Source organism: Adiantum capillus-veneris, chromosome 15 (assembly GCF_014529385.1).
Source record: "Adiantum capillus-veneris isolate H3 chromosome 15, ASM1452938v2, whole genome shotgun sequence".
Taxonomy (NCBI): Eukaryota; Viridiplantae; Streptophyta; class Polypodiopsida; order Polypodiales; family Pteridaceae; genus Adiantum; species Adiantum capillus-veneris.
Window position 1 is genome coordinate 60,591,782 of NC_140945.1, and position 18,908 is coordinate 60,610,689.

The 18,908-nt window shown below is 40.9% G+C and overlaps 1 protein-coding gene across 2 annotated transcripts in view; it reads left to right on the forward strand.

Annotated features, from left to right (window-relative positions):
* Positions 1-11,872: 11,872 nt before the first annotated feature.
* Positions 11,873-18,908, forward strand: part of LOC147440755 (stromal processing peptidase, chloroplastic-like) — a 125,893-nt gene continuing 118,857 nt past the window's right edge. The window contains exon 1 of one of the 2 annotated variants that reach the window (XM_086482588.1): positions 11,873-12,184. The gene's annotated coding sequence lies outside the window, so the exon portion shown is untranslated. The remainder of the gene's footprint in view (positions 12,185-18,908) is intronic. The other variant, XM_086482587.1, reaches the window with a different exon arrangement.

An 18,908-nucleotide genomic window follows, 5' to 3' on the forward strand; every position in this document is an offset into this window, starting at 1 on the left:
CAAAGTTGAGGTGTAAGACCTGCGGCCATAATTTTAGCTGAAATGCTTATAGGATAAAAGAGCATGTGTTCAAAATTCCTGAGAACGTTTTAGCTTGCAAATACCCCCCAAGAGGTATTGAAGAAAAATTTCCCGAGTGGGCACTCAAAGCAAAGAGAGCACATCTTGAGGGTAAAAAAAAGGAAGGTCCCAAAATGATGGCTCCATCTATGGCTACGGACAATGAGATAACACTCGAGAATGATCAAAACCCTCCTTCGACCCCTGCTTCAGGTCAAGGAGGGTGTCATTCATCCTTTGCTGGGGATTGTAGCTCTAATCGTACCAGAAGCTCTGCTAACATGAGCCAAAGTGAAGCATGGACTGGAGGAGAACCTGCACGAAGTGATCCTACTTTGCATCAGGCATTTGGGAAACAATGGCTGCTTGAACTCCATCTTAAGTGGACGCAAGCATTTGTGGCATGTGGAATTCCTTTTAATGTCATTCGAAATCCTATCTTCAAAGATGTTTTAATGAGCACAACGAAGAAGGGTTTTGTGGTACGTGATTATTATAAGATGCATACTAAATATTTAGATAAAGTGAAAACTACATCAGAGAATATTTTAAAGCGCACAACTCTTGATTATGTGCCACAATATGGATGCACAATTACTCTAGATGGTTAGACAAAATGTCAGAAGAAACCATTGATTAATGTGATGTTGATTTATCCAAGAGGTTCCATATTTCTTGAAGCGATCGATACATCCCTGAGAGAGAAAACTAGTGGATATCTTGCTGGTGTATATGAGCGTTCGATCAGAAGAGCAGGGGGACCTAAAATTGTGACATCCATTGTCACAGATAATGCATCTAACTACAAAGCAATTGGAAAAGCAATTGAAGCAAAGTATCCAGAGATTACATGAGTTCCATGTGCTGCTCACACTTTGAATCTGCTCCCAAAAGACTTTGGAAAAGTTCCTTCTATTAAGCAAACTCTTCTAGATGCAAACCACTTGGTGAAGTTTATAAGAGAGCATTCATTTTTCTTACACTTTTGTTTAGAACAAAGTCCCCAACCAAAAATTTATAGATTTTTTTGTGTGACTTGTTTTGGGACAACATATTACGTTCTCTCTACACTGCAGCAGGTTAAAGCAGTCCTTGTTGAAACAGTGGTAGATAGAAGATGGGACATTTGGCTTGATAAGTATCCCAAGTATGAACCTGCTGCGTCCAAATGCTATCATCTTGTAAACTCTCCTGTTTTTTGGAGAAATGTAGACAAAATTGTTACTGTCACATAATCCTTCACTCATCTGATATGATTAATGGACAAAGAAGCCTCTATCTTTGGACAGGTTTACTGGTACATGCATGAAGCCACTCGTGAGTTAAAAGATTGTACATCTTATGCAGGAAAATAGAAAGCCATGATGATGTGGTTTGTCGAAAGACGATGGGAGTAGTTGCATACTCCTTTACATGGAGCGGGTTTTGTCTTAGATCCCAAGTTCCAGATGCACGAGCAATCTTCAAACAATGAAGTGATCAGTGATTCAGAGAAAGTGTGTGCTCAACTATTAAGCAATGTGGATGGACAAGTGGCATACACGTAGAAGATAGCATATACTAGCAGAGAAGGAATGTTTGTGGATCCTTGGCATATAGATGCTATCAAGACGATGAGCGCACCAATTTCGTGAAAAGAGTACGGTGGAGAAAAAGTGGAACTTCAACATGGCTGTGAGAGTATTGTCTATTGTCGCCTCAAGTGGTAGTTGTGAAAGAAATTGGTGTTTGTTTGCTTTTGTGCATACTAAAAAACAAAATCCATTAAGTCCTAGACAAGTTGTGGACTTGGTGTATGTATTTTGTAACATGAGACTTATGGATAAGCCAACAAAGTTAGCCACACGTGCCAGGGAAGAAAGCTTTGGGCGCTTTCAAACACACAAAGCAATTGCAAATGAGCTCAACTCCGATGATGAAATGGAATGGAACCGGAAAGATATTAATCTGGAATGTTCAGATATCAAAGAAATTGATGACATGGTGCTTGTGATTGAGGGGACAAATGAGCTATATAGTTTGTACTATATTTTCAACTAATTTTGCAATGTGAAAGTTATATGGAGTTTAGCTTCACAATCTCTCTCTCTCTCTCTCTCTCTCTCTCTCTCTCTCTCTCTCTCTTTCTCTCTCTCTCTCTCTCACTCTCTTCCTCTCTCATTGTCTCTCTTTCTCTCCATCTGCTCTCTATCATTGTCAAAAAGAGAGAGGAAGAGAGAACATAACTTACACAATTTCCGCCAACATGCGACATGTCCATTTGTTCCAACAAATAGAAATTTACATACCAAAAAGAGGTTTTAGATACAAATCTTGAGATTTAAAATACAAAAAGAGCTTATTATTGTTTGGGAGATTCAATTTAAATCATGGGCTGGTTCTCCAAAAAGATCCGATACACAAAATTCTGAATTGCCATATGAATCACTTGGACACGCTTTGCCTATCTCTTCTTCATTAACATGCCCATATCTTGCCTCGTACCATGCCAACTTTCTTTCTAGCTCTGCTATATGAGCACGTAGCATGGCTGGGGTCTCTTCTTGACTTGCCAAATCCACGCCTTGGGTTGCAAGCTACTCAATGCGGTTTCTTTGGGAAAATATGTGTAAGCTCTCTTGTGAGGAGGATCTTCTTGATTGGCTTCCCATGCATGAATCTTCTCGGCTGGGCGTCCTTTGCCAACGCCTCCTGTAGTGAGACGATCGTTCCAATCTACTTTGAGCCGCAATACATAATAACAATAGCATTGTTGCACAAAGTAAATTGCCACTTGATTATTATTTGGTGGTGATGTATACACTTGGATAAATCTTGAAAGGATATCTCTTGTGAGGACAGTGTGTTGCAAATCTGAAACCTTCAAGGGAGCGGAAGCCTTAGCATTTTCTCGACTCGAAACAATGTATTGCGTACAAAGTGATTCGAGCATAACTGTCTGCATTGCCTATAATTCAGTGGCTCCCCTTGAAGTTTCGATTCGTCTTCTTGGGACACAGCCAAAGCACTGAGATCTCCTTGAGCTACCCAAATCTCTTCCTCTTTGTAAATTTGTTGAGCCAATGCATGATTAAGCAAAGGATCATTAGGCTGCTATGCATTCTGGTCGGGAGCAACATCTTCCATACCTGAAATGCAAAATAATAAACTTTAATGAGACAGATCTTAGCACTTAGAAAAGAGAGATGATTTAGAGGATTTCAGCGATCCAACTTGAAATACTTTAAAACCTTAACTTGAAGAACTTTAAAGACGTAACTGAAAATACGATTAACACTAGGTTGATAACCTAACAGGACATAAAAGTGTCCTTTCAGGGTTTTGAAAAAAACCTCCAAAACCATAGTAGATCCACTCATTTTGTAAAATCCTTTCATGAGGTTATAGTTCAAGGCCTACTACACATGGAAAAAATAAGAAACTTGTAAAATTTCTCATCTTTTGGTCACACCAAGCCTCCAAAGTTGATGGACCAGTACATTTTCATCAAAACAGTCATTTCTTACGTTTTGTTGCGTAAAAATAAGATTAGGGATTTTTGTAGGACTTGAGATAAATTCCCTAGTTAAATTCAATGGGTTGGTGATCAGAACATATGATTGCTTCTCACTCACTATTTTTTGTTTTGCCAAAAGAAATAGGTACAAAAAAGTTGAATTTTTACCATTCTGCAAACCTATCATCAAAGTTTCTATAGCCACGCTCAATACAAATAATATATGCATGTTTTCTTAGTTTCCTATTGTCCTTTAGGTTCATAAGGAGCCATGGAGCATGTCAAAAGAATAATACATCTCTTACCAAGAGGAATCTTGGGGACAAAGATGAAGTACTAAATACAGCAAACATGAAAAAACTAGGTTCAACATTATGAGTTGTAGAATCCCATAGAAACTATTCAATATCTAGCCAAATTTGATCCTTATGACTAGATATGGTTACTACCTACAAAATGCATGTAGTTGTCACAAGAAACTAACAATATTGAAAAAGCTACACTTGATATACTAGAATGTTTCGTTTTCTTCTATAATTGAAAAAATCAACCATCGTTGTCTACTATGCAAAATAGGGTATTAGGTGCCCCAAAACTCAAGGAATATTAGCTTTATGTTACAATATGCGACATAGAAAATCAAAACTGCATTTGGATATCATGAAAGCCACCAAAAAAATCATAGAAGAGCTAAAATTGGCTAAAAAACAGGATCTGACAATTTTTGTAATTTGGTCATAACTTACAACTTTAACATTTATTTCTCCCTAGAAGCATCAAGACATGTTGAGGACTACTAAAGATAGTTCTCCAGCATTATAGACCTCACAAACATGAATTCTAGAGTGGTGTAGTTGCAAAAAGTTGAAAAAAGCCAAAAACAGGACCCGTTTTTTCACACAGTTTAGGTTGTGAAATGTTGTGCAAGGACAAGGTTAAAAATGGAATTGATATTCCAAAAAATGAGTTTTTTTCAGCTCATGAGACAAATTTCTAGACAGATAGAACCTCAAAATCCATTTTGAAACTCTTGACATAATTCAAGGAAAATGGTCACTTAGCAGGACATAAAAGTGTCCCATTACCAACCTAGTGTTAAAGATGTAGTTTGAAATATCACCACACATTGCACACCATTAATGACAAAAAAGTTTGTTACTGGTGTAATCACCAACAGGCCAGATTTGATTACAACATGATAGCCAACATTATGGGCTCCATGCAAACAAAGGCTTAAATCCCATATTTTAGGTCCATCTAAGGAACATTGGCAAGACGTTTGTTTACATTTGCAAAAATTTGCGCTTGAGAACCTTGAAGGGCTCTGGAATACACGCAACCAAGCATCTAAGAATATATGAGAAACTATATATTTTAGATGCTTTGGTGAAAGGAGGAGGATTGGTGCTGATATTTTCAGGGAGAGTCCATGGGTAATCTCGCTCAAATTGAGCTCTAGTTTAAAGGGGTGAGATTTGGTAGCTTGGGAAATGTTGCCAAAGTGTTTGGTGGTGTACTTTGTCCCTAGTCCGCAATGCTAGTATACACTCCTCTCTCGCCAAAATGTAGTAGAATATTTCTAGTGTGTAGATCGTTGTGAATGAAGTCGTGACTATGCACGAATTTTATCGTCTACAGAAGAGCGTTGCAGATCGGCAAAATGTTGTCTATGAACTGTTGTACAATTCCAGATGTGTGTTGAAACTCTCTGATTGCAGGCTTGCTTCCATCATGATGACATGCCTGAATCCACTACTCAAGGTGATCTCCATTCCAAAGTTTGAAGATCAATGTAGGCCTTTTGCTATAACGAGCAAGAGCATGGGGCAATATCATGCCACAATGCTGAATAGTTGTAGCAGTTGCCTCCTCTTGCACAATTTGTAATGTCGGCTTGCTTCTTATATGGTCCTTGTAGATCTTTGCCACATAGACAGGATCTTTGAAGAGAGGATGGGCCATTGAAACTTGCTTCACATTTGCAAAACATCCCTCACCTAATTGGAGTGCTTTCTAGTTATCATCAGGCTAGGACTAAACTAGAAGATGTTGCGAAGACAAAATTTAGGACCGATTTTGGCATTTTGAGTTCTTAATTGTGCCATTTGGGCTAACCAATGCGCCAACAACATTTATGATGTTGATGGACAACATTTTACATCCATGCTTAGGAAAGTTTGTAGCAATTTTCCTAGTTGATATACTAGCTATAGTAAGTCTCAGAAGGAACATGTAGAGCATTTGCATCTAGTGTTCGAGTTATTGAGAAAACATAAACTATTTGTGAAGGAATAAAATGGAATTTCTTTGAGACCAAGGTTTATTATCTAGCCCACATTATATGCGTAGAGGGAACTTGGATGGAACCTAAGAAAGTGAAAGTTATTTTCAGGAGGCCAACACCAAAAAATATTGAAGAATTGAAGATTTTTCTTGATATGTCAGGGTTCTATCGACAATACATAAATGACTATGTAAAGATTGCAGTCTCATTGATAGACCAGTTGAGGTCAAAAAGTAAGAGTATAAGTTGGGGTGAAGCCCAACAGAAAATCTTTGAAAATCTAAAGCAACTATAGCAATTGCACCTTATATTGACTACAGTGGACCTGAATGAGCTGTTTGTCTTGGAGACATACACAAGTAATGAGGCCGTTGGAGCTGTGCTTATGCAAAGGGGACGCTTGATTGCATTTAAAAGCAAAAAGGTAGATCGTGCCCAACATAACTACTCGACCTATGAGTGAGAGTTACTAACTATAGTATATATACTTAAAAAGTGGGAGTCACTGTTTATATGGTGCCACTTTCGAGGTCTTGAAGAACCATGAAAGTCTCAAATGACTTTTAAGTCAGAATGAATTGAAGGGGAGAAAAAGCTCGATAGGAAGAGATCCTATAGGAGTTTGACCTTATGTGTTGCCAGAGCGTAGTGGCGGATGCACTTAGTCGCATGCTAAAAATTAATGAATTAAGCTTCACAATCTTCAAGAATGAATTCTTTGAGTCACTTTGTGGCTTATGTGAGCATGATCCATCTTTTGTAAAGGTCTATCACGGTGTATGCGATCGCACCGCTTCACAAAAGCGACCACCTTCCTTGTTGATATGTAGTGCTAGTCCGGAGAGACAAGCCATATGTGTGACAAGTAGGGAAGCAAGATTTAGTACGACGAGACTAACCGAGACTTTCAAGTATAATTAACTTGGTGGGAATGGACAGGTTAATTGAAATGGAAAATTTTATTGCCATGACGAAAACGGTTAGAACACTAGAGTTGGAAAAAATCTTTATTGAATATATCTACAAACTATATGGCCTGCCTACAAATATAGTATCAAATAGAGATAGGAAGTTCAATAGTCATTTTCGGAGGGAACTATTCAAAAATTTGGATACTACTCCGACCATGAGTACAATAGATCATACGTAGTCTGATGATCAAATCAAAAGGGTTAACCAAATCCTACAGGATATTTTGTGTTGTTATGTAAGTAACGACCTGTCTAATTGGGAAGAATACTTACCCATTTAAATTTATTGAAAAGATTGGGGATGTAGCATATAAACTTGATGGGAGAGTTCTCAAGTTCAGCCTGTCTTCCATGTAAGTAAAGTGAAGAAATTAGTTCATGGATTGGAGAACATATTTTCTCCAGATATTTTGGTTTACTTGATAGAACCACCAAAGATATTGCATGAACTAAAAAGGATTTAAGGATATCGGTATAGACAAACCCATCATAAGGTACCAATTAAGTGGACAGACTTAGACGAGGACGTGGAAACTTGGGAATGTAGTAGTGTGGCTGCTAAGAGATTTCCCCATGGCCTTTCGATCGTAGAGTCAGAAAGGCGGGGTTCAGGGGGAGACTGCCGACTGTAGTGTCAAGGTGGCCGAACCAATGTGAAAGGCAAACCACACTTATATAAGGGTGTGAGGATGAGATGTAACCTCATTGTCTCAAAGGCTGGTGTTTGGTGAGCTTGGCGACCTAACCCCCTTGTGGTCGATTACAAGATTGTAACAATCTCTTCTATAGGGTTTGGCTAACTCCCAATCTTCTTCGTGGTTTCGTTGGGTTTTGGCCCTTATGGATTTTTGTGGAGGTTCTCATCCGGTTTGGTTAGCCTTGAAGATACCCTTTGAATTGTTTGTGGTATGGGAGTGGTGTCCTTATGTCCTCCCCTGATAATGTCTTTGCTTGAATCTCTCTCGTGGTGGTCTACATTGGATTTTCCTCTCATGGTGCCTGTCTCAGTTTCCATAGTCTCAATTGAATTCAAATCATCTTCAGGGTTGTTCATACACATGGGGTCATCATTGGTCCCTATGTTAGTCTTTTCTAATGTCTCTATCATCACTGAATTTTTATGTGATCTTGGTCACTTGTACCGCCTTGCTTCTAGGCTCTCTCTCATGTATGCTATGCATATTCTTCGCAATAGATCGACTTGTAGTTTGAGCAAAAGCTGCCAAATCACCTAAATGAACATGTGTAGCGGGTATATGCGCTCCCAAAACTACACGTGGAATGGGGGTGGTGTTGTGGCACCTGGTGGTCCAAAGTTCACAGGTGTGGCCCTAGGCATAGTAGATGCGAGATATGACGTCTAATGTAAACTGGCATGGCTCCACTTGAATAAGAGTTTGGATAATGTGATGGTGGAGCATAATCCATTAAGATAATTGGGGGTGTAGGAGCTACATGAGCATGAGTGGCAACAAATACATATAATTGATGCACACTTGTAGATACTGTTGTAGGTAGTTCACTGAATTGTATTGAACTGAAGGCTGAGAACTAAATTGTATTGTAATCTCAAAAATGAACTAAACTGAAGACAGAATAATGAACCAAAATACACAATGCACACTAAGTTGTACAGTGAACATATCTAAACTCCCATGCATAACAGATCTGAGATAAGCTATGCGATAAGCTATGCAGAAAAGCACCTCAAGCGGGCAATACAAGTCACCATTGGAGCTTGGCTCAAAGTAGCTCCCTGACAACAATGTCAAAATGTCAATTGTAGGGGTCTTGCCGTGCGCTGTGTGCAAGCCACAAGACTGCAAGCACACAATCCTATTGCAGAAAAGCTCAACAAGTGTGGATAGTGTGTCACTCACCTCCCTATTCCCTCTTCGATGGTCAAACACACACACACACACACACACACACACACACACACACACACACACACACACACACACACACACACACACACACACACACACACACACACACACACACACACACAAGACACTCGGACAACAGGAGGACGGGAATACGAATAGCCCTCTCTCTCTCTCTCACACACACACACACACACACACACACATACATTAGACACTCAGGTAGCAAAAAGTTTGGCATGCACGTTTGTTTAATGCTCTTGAGACTGTCTCTAACAAGAATACTATCACGTGTGCCAAAAATACCTCTTATTTAACTAAGGGAGTTGAAAAGTTTGTGCTTGTTACTACAAGTGGTAGCTATTTCACACTTTTGGATGCTTTGTATGAACTTGGGATAAAGAAGAACCCTGCATCTATCTACACTTGCAAAACTTGGTCTTGTAGTCAAGTTTGTGGATGACATATGTACTCTAAATTATCATAGTTCTAGTGATAGTATTGTAGCATCTTGGGATTCATTTTATGGAATGTATAAGCTCAATGATTACAAGAAATCTACAAAATATTCAAAATGTGTAGATTTTAATTCGAAGACTATTTCACATGAAAAAGTTTGGCATGCACATTTTGGCCTGAAATTTTACAATTTTCCACGCCTTCAAAATTTGGATATGGTTTATTTCATTACCCTCTCTCAAGGCATCATTGAAACATGTATGTGAAGGCTATATTTTGGGAAAAATGTAGCATTCCAAGTTTCCTAAGTATGGTTCTATGCAAGCTACTCGCAAATTGCAGCTTGTCCACATTGATGTTTGGGGTCTGATCATATTCCATGTTTTGGGAAGCATTTGTACTATGTGACTGATGATCTCCAAGCGTGCATGGGTGTATCCACTTAAGGCAAAGTCTGAAACGTTTTGTGCTTCACGGATTTTTTCTTTATGGCCAAAATTGTATCTAATTGTATTGTGTACACCCTTCGTTTCAATCAAGGGGTTAGCATATGTTTAAGGGATTCACTACATTTTTGGCGAGCCATGGGATAATACACCAATGTACAATGCCACATACCCCTCAATAAAATGGTGTGCTAAAAGGAAAAACATGTCACTTATGGAGATGACACATTATAAGGTGAAGATCCAAGCTTTATCACATGCATTTTGGCTTGAGGTTGTCATATGTGTTGCGTATGTATTAAACAGGTGTCTTGCATTTTAGTCTATCACTCCATATGAAGCTTGGCGCGGCAATAAGCTATCCATTGGTCACCTCTAATGCAAATTTACATGATGTAATTAATGAGGATACGACCAAAAATGAGTAGGCTATAGGTATGCTAAGATGGCTGGTGCAAACCTTATGTGATTGTAAATTGGGTGCACCTTTGTCTAATCGTACTCATTCAGGTTCTCAGCATGTCTCTTATACACCAGATTGTTATGTTTTGGGCGTGTCTACTCTATATGATGAGGAAGAACCTTTGTCATTTGTTGAAGCATAAAATTCAAATTCAAAAAATTGGTTGGTTGTAATGCAATCTAAGTATAATGATATTGTTGGTCTTTGTGCAAATTGTCTTTTGGCAAAAAGGCCATTGGTACTAAGTGGGTTATCAAGTTGTTATGTATCCTTGATGGTAGTGTCGAGAGCTATAAGGCTACACCTGTGGCAAAAGGCTATGCTCAAGAGAAGGGCATTGATTTTGATGAGACTTTTGCTTTTGACTTTACTTGGGTGTTGGTATCTCTCTCTCTCTCTCTCTCTCTCTCTCTCTCTCTCTCTCTCTCTCTCTCTCTCTCTCTCTCTCTCTCTCTCTCTCCATGTGTCTTTATTCATGGCAGTGCTTCATGCGCACAACCAATTGTAAATATTAGATAGTCTTCAAACGTGGGCTAGAAAACTACACAATTGTCTATAGTTTTTGTCAAGAAACCGGTGCCCACTAGTTATTTCATTGTGCATGTTGAATATACACTAGTCCAACCTGTCCTCTAAACAAATTGCAATACCATCTTGAGGCATAGAGTGAGGGTTGCCATCTTCTTGTCCCCTTCCTTACATGAATAATAAATCTGATAATCACACACGTCTCAAGCAAATTAAAACAACTATGGCATGTTTTGTGCCTTTAAGATTTCCCTCTTTGCATTGATAGTACTTGCCAGCCTCTAGCCATCTTGTAGGACTAGTTTTGCAAATCACATCATGCATCAATGACCCTCTGTAAAGTGGACGTTACATGAATCAAATCTATTAATTCTAATTCGAAAGAAAGCCAAAGTCATTGTTTTTTTCCAATTGTTGTTATCTAAAATAAAAATTACCTCTACAACACGTAAAATACAAAACCCATTGCAACTCTCTAGACCACATGCTCCCAATACTGGCCACCCACCCTCCGACATCACTTTCCCTTTCCCTACATCACAAAATATGTAGGCTTGCTTGCAAATGACATCAAAAACTCAATATGAATGGCTACTTTGTCATCTCATATTGTAAATAGATCCCTGTAGGGCCATCGCAGATTGTGCCCATTATCAACCTCAAACCTTTGTTATGAGGGGACCGAGACACTAGCTATAATATTAGCAAACTTCTCATCTTATGAGCTCGCTATCCCCATATTAATCAAACCCTCGCCTGCAATCTATAGGCAGTACTCAAGGGTTATTGAAGGATGGTATCAATCGAAAAGGAGTGGATGCAAGAGGAAACTGGTCTTAGGGCAAGGGAAGGAACATATAGGCAAAACAACAGCACGAAAGGCCGTATAAATAGGGTATTGAGAGCCAACATCTGAGGTTGCAATTTATAGCATGGGTAGCACAAAAGATGGGAATTTGCACATAACAAACAAAAGAGAGAGAGAGAGAGAGAGAGAGAGAGAGAGAGAGAGAGAGAGAGAGAGAGAGAGAGAGAGAGAGAGAGAGAGACCTCTGCCCTACCTTACCATCACTTGTCATTGCTCGATGGCCATCCTCCTCCACCATCTTCACAAAACTTAGCGGCCTTGACCTCTCACTCTTGCAGTGATGTTTGTGTAAGTTATCTCCGAAACTGCATAAACTCTCAAGAAACTGGGAATTGTCCAGTGCTCACCACGTGGCAGTTCCTTCGATCCTAGATATCTCTCGACTATATACTAAGGTAATAATGATAATGATATTGATTGATGCCGGGTATCGAACCAGCCTCCAGGTGTGGTGCCGAAGATACTTCAAGCTCAGGTCGCGGGCGATGATTGCAGTGTGCGCCTCTCCTGCGTGACGGTCTTCCATGGTACCAGAGCAAGGCTCGGCGCAGCACTCTGCTTAGCGCCTTCTACACAGTATTTGTAGCCCTCATCTCTGCGATAGGGTGATTGTTTTCAGCCGCTAGCGCTTGAATGAAAGAGTTTACAGGTTGATTGTTTCAGCCCTCTACTTGGAGCGCTACTTCTCGGCCATCTGCAAGCTCGAGTGACCCAATTTAGAAGGTATTTCTTTGCTGTTCTTTACTGCTGCACCAGAAACACAAGTCGAACATCAGTCCCCTGCTTTCCATCTCCTTTATGCTGGCACCCTTTGAGAGGAGTTTAAAGGATTGTGTTTGATTCTCCACTATTTATTAACACTCAGCCCTGGGGCGTTTCACTTTTGTGGAGCCCTTTACTGCTTACGCTCTTCCAAGTTCCCACTCTCTCTCTTCCCATGATGTCTCCACACAGCTACCAACTTGGTCGTCGTTTATGCAACTCATATTGGAGAGTGCAGGAGTATTGACAGTGAGCCACTCATTGCTCATGACATATCTTCTACTGGCACCAAATGGTACATTCTCTATGGACATCGCTATACACAGTGGACAACCAATGCGACAGGAGTGGGTTTGCTTTTGATCCCTTAGAGAGAGAAATGAAGGACGACCACAAAATGCAGGCAAAGATAGAGAAGAGAGAATTTGTGATGGTGGTGTGACAGGTGGGAGACCTAAGATGGAAATGCTGACAAGCTTCTGTAAAGACACCCATGATGATGTGATACAAGTGGCTAGGGCTGTAATGTGCGGTGTGACCTGCTCTCTTCTATATCCTACGACCCGTAATGAATGTGGGGCTGGGACCATTAGCCATGATTGGCCCAGAAAACTCTTGTAGAGATACTAGGATGGATGGAAAAGAATACACCAGCACCAGCCACCCATCGGTAAAAGACATGGTCCTAAGTGGCTGGAAATGAGAGAACGATCTCACACACCACTGGGCCCAGCCATACAACAGCCATCGATGTCTAATGAACTTGTGGGAGATGTAAGAGAGGAGTTCTAATTTTATCTAGATGTTCTTTTCATTCGTGATCTTCTTTTGAAGTTCGTCCATTAGTCTCACTATTGGTGTGCTTCATCTGTGGAAATTTGTGCTGGTGACTCATAAGCCTCTCAGGTTTTAGACTCTGGTAAGCCATTCCATTTGTGGAAAATCCCATTGGGTCACTATCACCAGCTTTAGAGTCCCTTTTGGTTTTGTTCATTGGAGGTGAGTTTGCTCGACACCATGGATATTGATAAGGTATCCATCAAGATGAGACTCTTAGTAGATAGGCTTAGCTTCATTCACAATTCTGTGGCCACATTAGAGGCATGTTGTTTTATATGCAAAGTGGTGGGAGATTTCAGAGCTCCAAAGCCAAAATCTGGTATAATCCTACATATAGTGATCCAAGGACCACAACAACCCAAATACTCATAGAAGCCTTAAATCAACATGGGGAACCAACGACCTCACATGAGGGTTTACCATCACCTAATATACATGCTCACCAAGTTTTGTGAAGTTGGGACGCCAAAATCTTCACGTATTACAAAGCTTGCAAATTTCAGAGTCTGCAGACCTGCTTGCTGCCTTTTTTGTGTCACTTGTTCCAAGGATTTCCATGATCCATCCCATCCATACCTTTTGGAGGAGGTCATGCACATTTCAAACTCTCTCTCACCTCAGCTACCATAGCTTACACACCTACTACATCTACCCCCTACACTATCATCCACTTTACACATGACTTAGCCAATATATATTCAGCCAAGATACATGTGGGCTTTTGTAGGCTTCATGCATCCACACCCCTATCTACACTTAGCTCCCAGATTTCACATGTAATACACACATCACTAGACTCCTGTCAAGCTTGATACCAATTAATGGCATCACCTACTACATATATGGCAGCCGTCAAAACTTTTATGTTACTTGTTTTCTTGGTAGTCGGAAAGTAAGCATTAAATTGATGCAACCAAGAGTGAATCACAGATACATTTATCTTACCATCATACTTACTAAACGTCAACTTCTCAGTGACTTCGTAGCCTCTACCTGTGCTACATGATGACTCGCTTGCCTCCTTTGAGTGAGTACCTGTAGGATCAACTTCTTCATGTGTTGGTCCCTCTGCGCCTCCCATTTCAACTCCATATGTCACGATTGTGGCTATGTTACAATATTACATCTACTCCTAGTTGCAGATACGCAAAGTGCCATGCAAAGGAGGACCCCTACGCTTGGATGGTCACGACCCTTCGCTCAAGAGACATCCCATACTCCTTCGATGATTGGTCACACCCCTTTGCTCTATGGTTGCGACTCTTCGTCCAATGGTTGTAGCTCTTTGCCGAAAGGATGTGTCTTTACGACCAAAGTCATGTCTCTTCACCATGAGACGTGTCTTTTCATTTGTGTCTCTTCGTCTCCTATGTAAGGAGCCTATTGTACTGAGTTTTGAAGCATTCATTCAATTAATCAAACACACATTCAGTCTATTGAGTCTCAATTTGATCTTAAGTATAAAGTTTTAAGCTTAAGTATAATTAGCACCACTAATTATAGGATTAGCAAGCCACAACGCTTTATTCAACTTCAAGGTTCTATATCCAAGATCGACAATCTCAAAGCAGATCGTCTTCAAATGCTCCACTTGATCGTGATAAAAGACGTGATTTTTCTGAAGATCAACGTTTCAATTATCGGCAGGGCTCTTCGTCAAATGATTTTTAGACTTTAAAAAAGGATGGATTATGCAGAATTTGTGGTGGTGGCCATAGATATCAATGTCAAAATAAACCAAATGTGTCTAATTTGAAAAGAAATTCCAATGCAGAAACATCATCGAATTCTGAATAACAAGCTTCTGCTAAAGATAAAGGAAAATCTATGGTCAATACAATTCATGTCTGAGCAGATACAACTATTCTTATGAAGCATGCTCAGTGTGGTTCTTCAGTTTTGGAGCCTCTCTCAAAGCAAGTTTTGAGCCTTCTTGGAACTCCCAATGGTCGCTCCATCAATGTTTTGGTGGACAGCGGATGCTCGAATAATTTTGTCAGCACTCAGATAGTTCGATAGCATGGCTTGCCAACTCAGAAGACATCTCACTTATATGATGTGGAATTAGCAAATGGATTAATTTTAACTTGTGATGAGTATGTCCATACGATCCTAAGAAATTCATTTCGTTACACGAATCTCAGCAGATGCGATCTCTGACATTAGCGGCGGAAGGAGCACAACATTGAGCAGCAGGAGGAGCACGGATGTCGCAGCTGCATTGGAGCAAGCAGGCACTGAGGGAGCACTGTCTGCGTCTACAGAGGGAAGCCACGCCGCCATGCAGCTGGACGGGGGGGGGGGGGGGGGGGGGGGGGGGGGGAGGGGTAAAGACCACGTGAAGTTATTTATATATATTGAAGAGGCGTCCGATGCTAGCGCAATGATGAGCTGGTGCGGTTGGTTAGCACGAATGCTTCTAACTGCGACAGTTCGACAGTTGCAGTTCGATATTCAAAATTATGCAGATCAACTGGATTTCGAAGTCATGCCTCTATCTTATTACGACATATGATTCTTGGTTAACATTGGTTATTCCAATATGATCCAGCCACTAGCTTTTGAGGACATACTATCAATTTGTTCAAAGATGGACGTGAATTGGTTTTACACAGGCTTTATCATGCGGAACGAGTGATTCAAGCCTCACGTGTACAAGTCAAACAGTATGATATAATGGATTATGAAGCGAATATGATTTCCGATGCAGATATAGAAATTATAATTGATGAATTTTTGAATTCATTAACTTCTTCTGAATCAATTGATAAAGACAAAGATGATTTCAAGCAAGAAGTTATTCCAAGTGATACGTCGTTACCAGACAAAGATAAGGATATGGTTGCAGATTCTGAGTCTGAAGACGACTATGCTTTCTTTGATTCTTTGCTGGATGATGATATATCAATTGCAAGTCATGAAGTGGCAATTTTTGAAGACAATTGTGAAGAATTTTGCGATTCATTATTGAAAGATGATTGCATCATTACAGTCTCAATTTAAAATCCTCTTTAGTGATTAGTAAAGTTGAAGTTATGCCCTTTGAAAAATGCCTTAAGAAGATTTTCCTCTTCAACAAATATTTCACAGTTATTAAAAGATTTTGAACCAGAAGTCTTAAATCGCATGAGGAAAGATCAATCTCTTGTTGCAGTCAACCTGATTATGCCAGATTCCTCTAAAAAGTCTTTGAATAATGCAATGACATAGGATTTAGCAGTCAAAGCAAAAAGGCTTCGCAAGAAGCAAAGGTTCAAGACAAATGTTTTAGATAACTCAAAGACTGAAGATTTTCGAAGATTCAATGCTTTTTCAGAATTCTATCAACATTAGAAGTTATTTCTTTAATACGGGCACTCATTTTAAATGGGAGGGAATGTCACGATTGTGACTATGTTACATTATTACATCTACTCCTAGTTGCGGATAGGCAAAGTGCCATGCCAAGGAGGACCCCTCTTGGATGGTCACAACCCTTCGCTCAAGAGACATGCTTCTTCGCCAAAAGCCACACTCCTTTGACGACTGATTACACCCCTTCGCTCTACGGTTGCGACTCTTTGTCCAATGGTTGCAGCTCTTCGTCGAAAGGATGTGTCTTTACCATAGTTACCGGGGAACGCCCCCTAGCCCCCGTTCCGGGGGGGCAGTTCCCTTCCCGAACGTTCCGAAACGTCCCGAAACGTTTGACGTTCCGGGTGGCCAGTGCAAACCGGAACGGCCGTTCCGGAACGTTCCGAACGCCCCCAAAACGTTCCGGAATGCCCCTGGAACGGCCAACGGCTACAAACAAATTTGGCAAAAATTGAAAAAATTGAAGTAAATGTTTGGGCTTCTTTTTGAAGTGTGCAAGGCCTCAAGGACTCATAAAATGCACCCCCCTCCCCCTTTCTCTCCACAAGCTAATCCTCAAGGCTCAAGCTCTCTCCCTCTCACACTCTCAAGATCTCTCCCTCTCAAGACTCACTCTCTCAAGGCTCAAGGCTTTAAGCCTTCAAGCTCTCTTCCTCTCCCTCCCACTCTCTCAAATCTCTCCCTCTCCCTCTCACTCTCTCTCTCTCTCTCTCTCTCTCTCACATCATCTAGTCATAGCAAGATTGAATGGTCTTCAAAACGAGTTTTTTGTGAGTATTAGAGTCAAAGCACTCTAATACTCCTTGTATTTAAACACAAGAAGCTAAAAAATGCACTATTTGGGTGTTTTTTATACCTCCCGTTCCGTGCCGTTCCCGTTCCGAACCCCTAGCCGTTCCCCCGTTCCGCGGGGATCCCGTCGCCGTTCCCGTTCCGCGTTCCGGGTAACTATGGTCTTTACGTCTAAAGTAACGTCTCTTTACCCTGAAACATGTCTTTTCATTTGTGTCTCTTCATCTCCTATATAAGGAGCCTATTGTACTCAGTTTTGAAGCATTCATTCAATCAATCAAACACACATTCAATCTCTTGAGTCTCAATTTGATCTTAAGTATGAAGTTTTAAGTCTTAATTATAGGATTAGCACTACTAATCCTCATACCATAGGCGCTCTCTTCTCTTCGGCCACTATGCGTTGAGCCTCGTGTGCTTGCTTACTCTCAAGCTCCATAGTTGCTCTTCTTTCTTTAGCTGCTATGCGTTGAGCTTCACGTGCTTGCTTACGCTCAAGCTCCATAGCTGCCCTTCTTTCTTCACATTCGCAATCCATGGTGGCGCGTTGTGCCTCTTGTTGTAGCATCATCTCCATCATCGACTTGACCAAAGCCTCCATAGGGTTTGGTGCAATCCGTGGCGTAGATGAGGATGAGGGAGGTTCGGGGAACAATCCTCCTAGTGTAGAAACTTTGTCTTCTCCAACTCCACTCTCATCACCTTCACACACAGTATCCATTCCGCTTTTGGTGATGACCATGTACTGAGTTCTTGGGTACTTGGGGTTCTTGCGTTCTTGAGGTTTTTGAGTTCTCGAGGGTCGTGAGGTTCTTGAGTTATTGAGGTTCTTGGCTTGCAATCTGTGTTTAAGAAGGCTTTTCTCTTATCCAAGCTCAACTCCTTCCTACTGGTGCACCCCTTGGTGGCCTTGCACTCACACCGAGGTTGCTTTTTCCCACCTCACGTCGATTGTCTTGCCGCTAAGTGCAAGGTCCGGAAAAGAGGAACGAGGGGAGGTTGGACAAGTCCTTCTTTCTTCGGTTCCCTGCAACTCTTCAAAAACACAAATTATGGATCGACATGCCCAAGTGGTCTTTGGTTATGTGCAACCACAACAAGCAAAAAAAACTCCTCTGGTTCTTTGTGATTTTTTCCTTGAGTGATGATACCGAACACTATCAAAGAGCTCTGATACCAATGTAATGTGCAGTGGAAGTGAATGATGGTGTTAGCTCAGGATGAGTGATCAGCGAGTGCTCAAGGTTCCTTTTACTTAGCGGAAGGGAGAGCGTTCCTTAGAGAGAGAATGTTCAATGACCGAAACAAAGAGTGGAAAATGTGAGTGCAAGTGCATGAGAGTGCTAGAGAGAGAGAGAGAGAGAGAGAGAGAGAGAGAGAGAGAGAGAGAGAGAGAGAGAGAGAGAGAGAGAGAAAAGAGACGACACCAGATGGGTCCCAAACCCCCCTACAAGGGCCCCCCTCTCTATTGCTAGAGAGGTATTTGCTTTAGATTGCACAAGGTCTGGTACAATGTTTCTAGACGCTGTGGAACATGACGACAACGACGACATCGAGGTAGAGGTTGAAGGTTGAACCGCTGAAAATGGAAAATGCTAGGTTTGTTGATGGGATCTAGATCGTGCAACGAAGCTTGTGGTCTGATCTATTGCCGAAGAGGTCAAGGGTGGCTGAAAACTGAAAAACGCTGGCTGGTTTA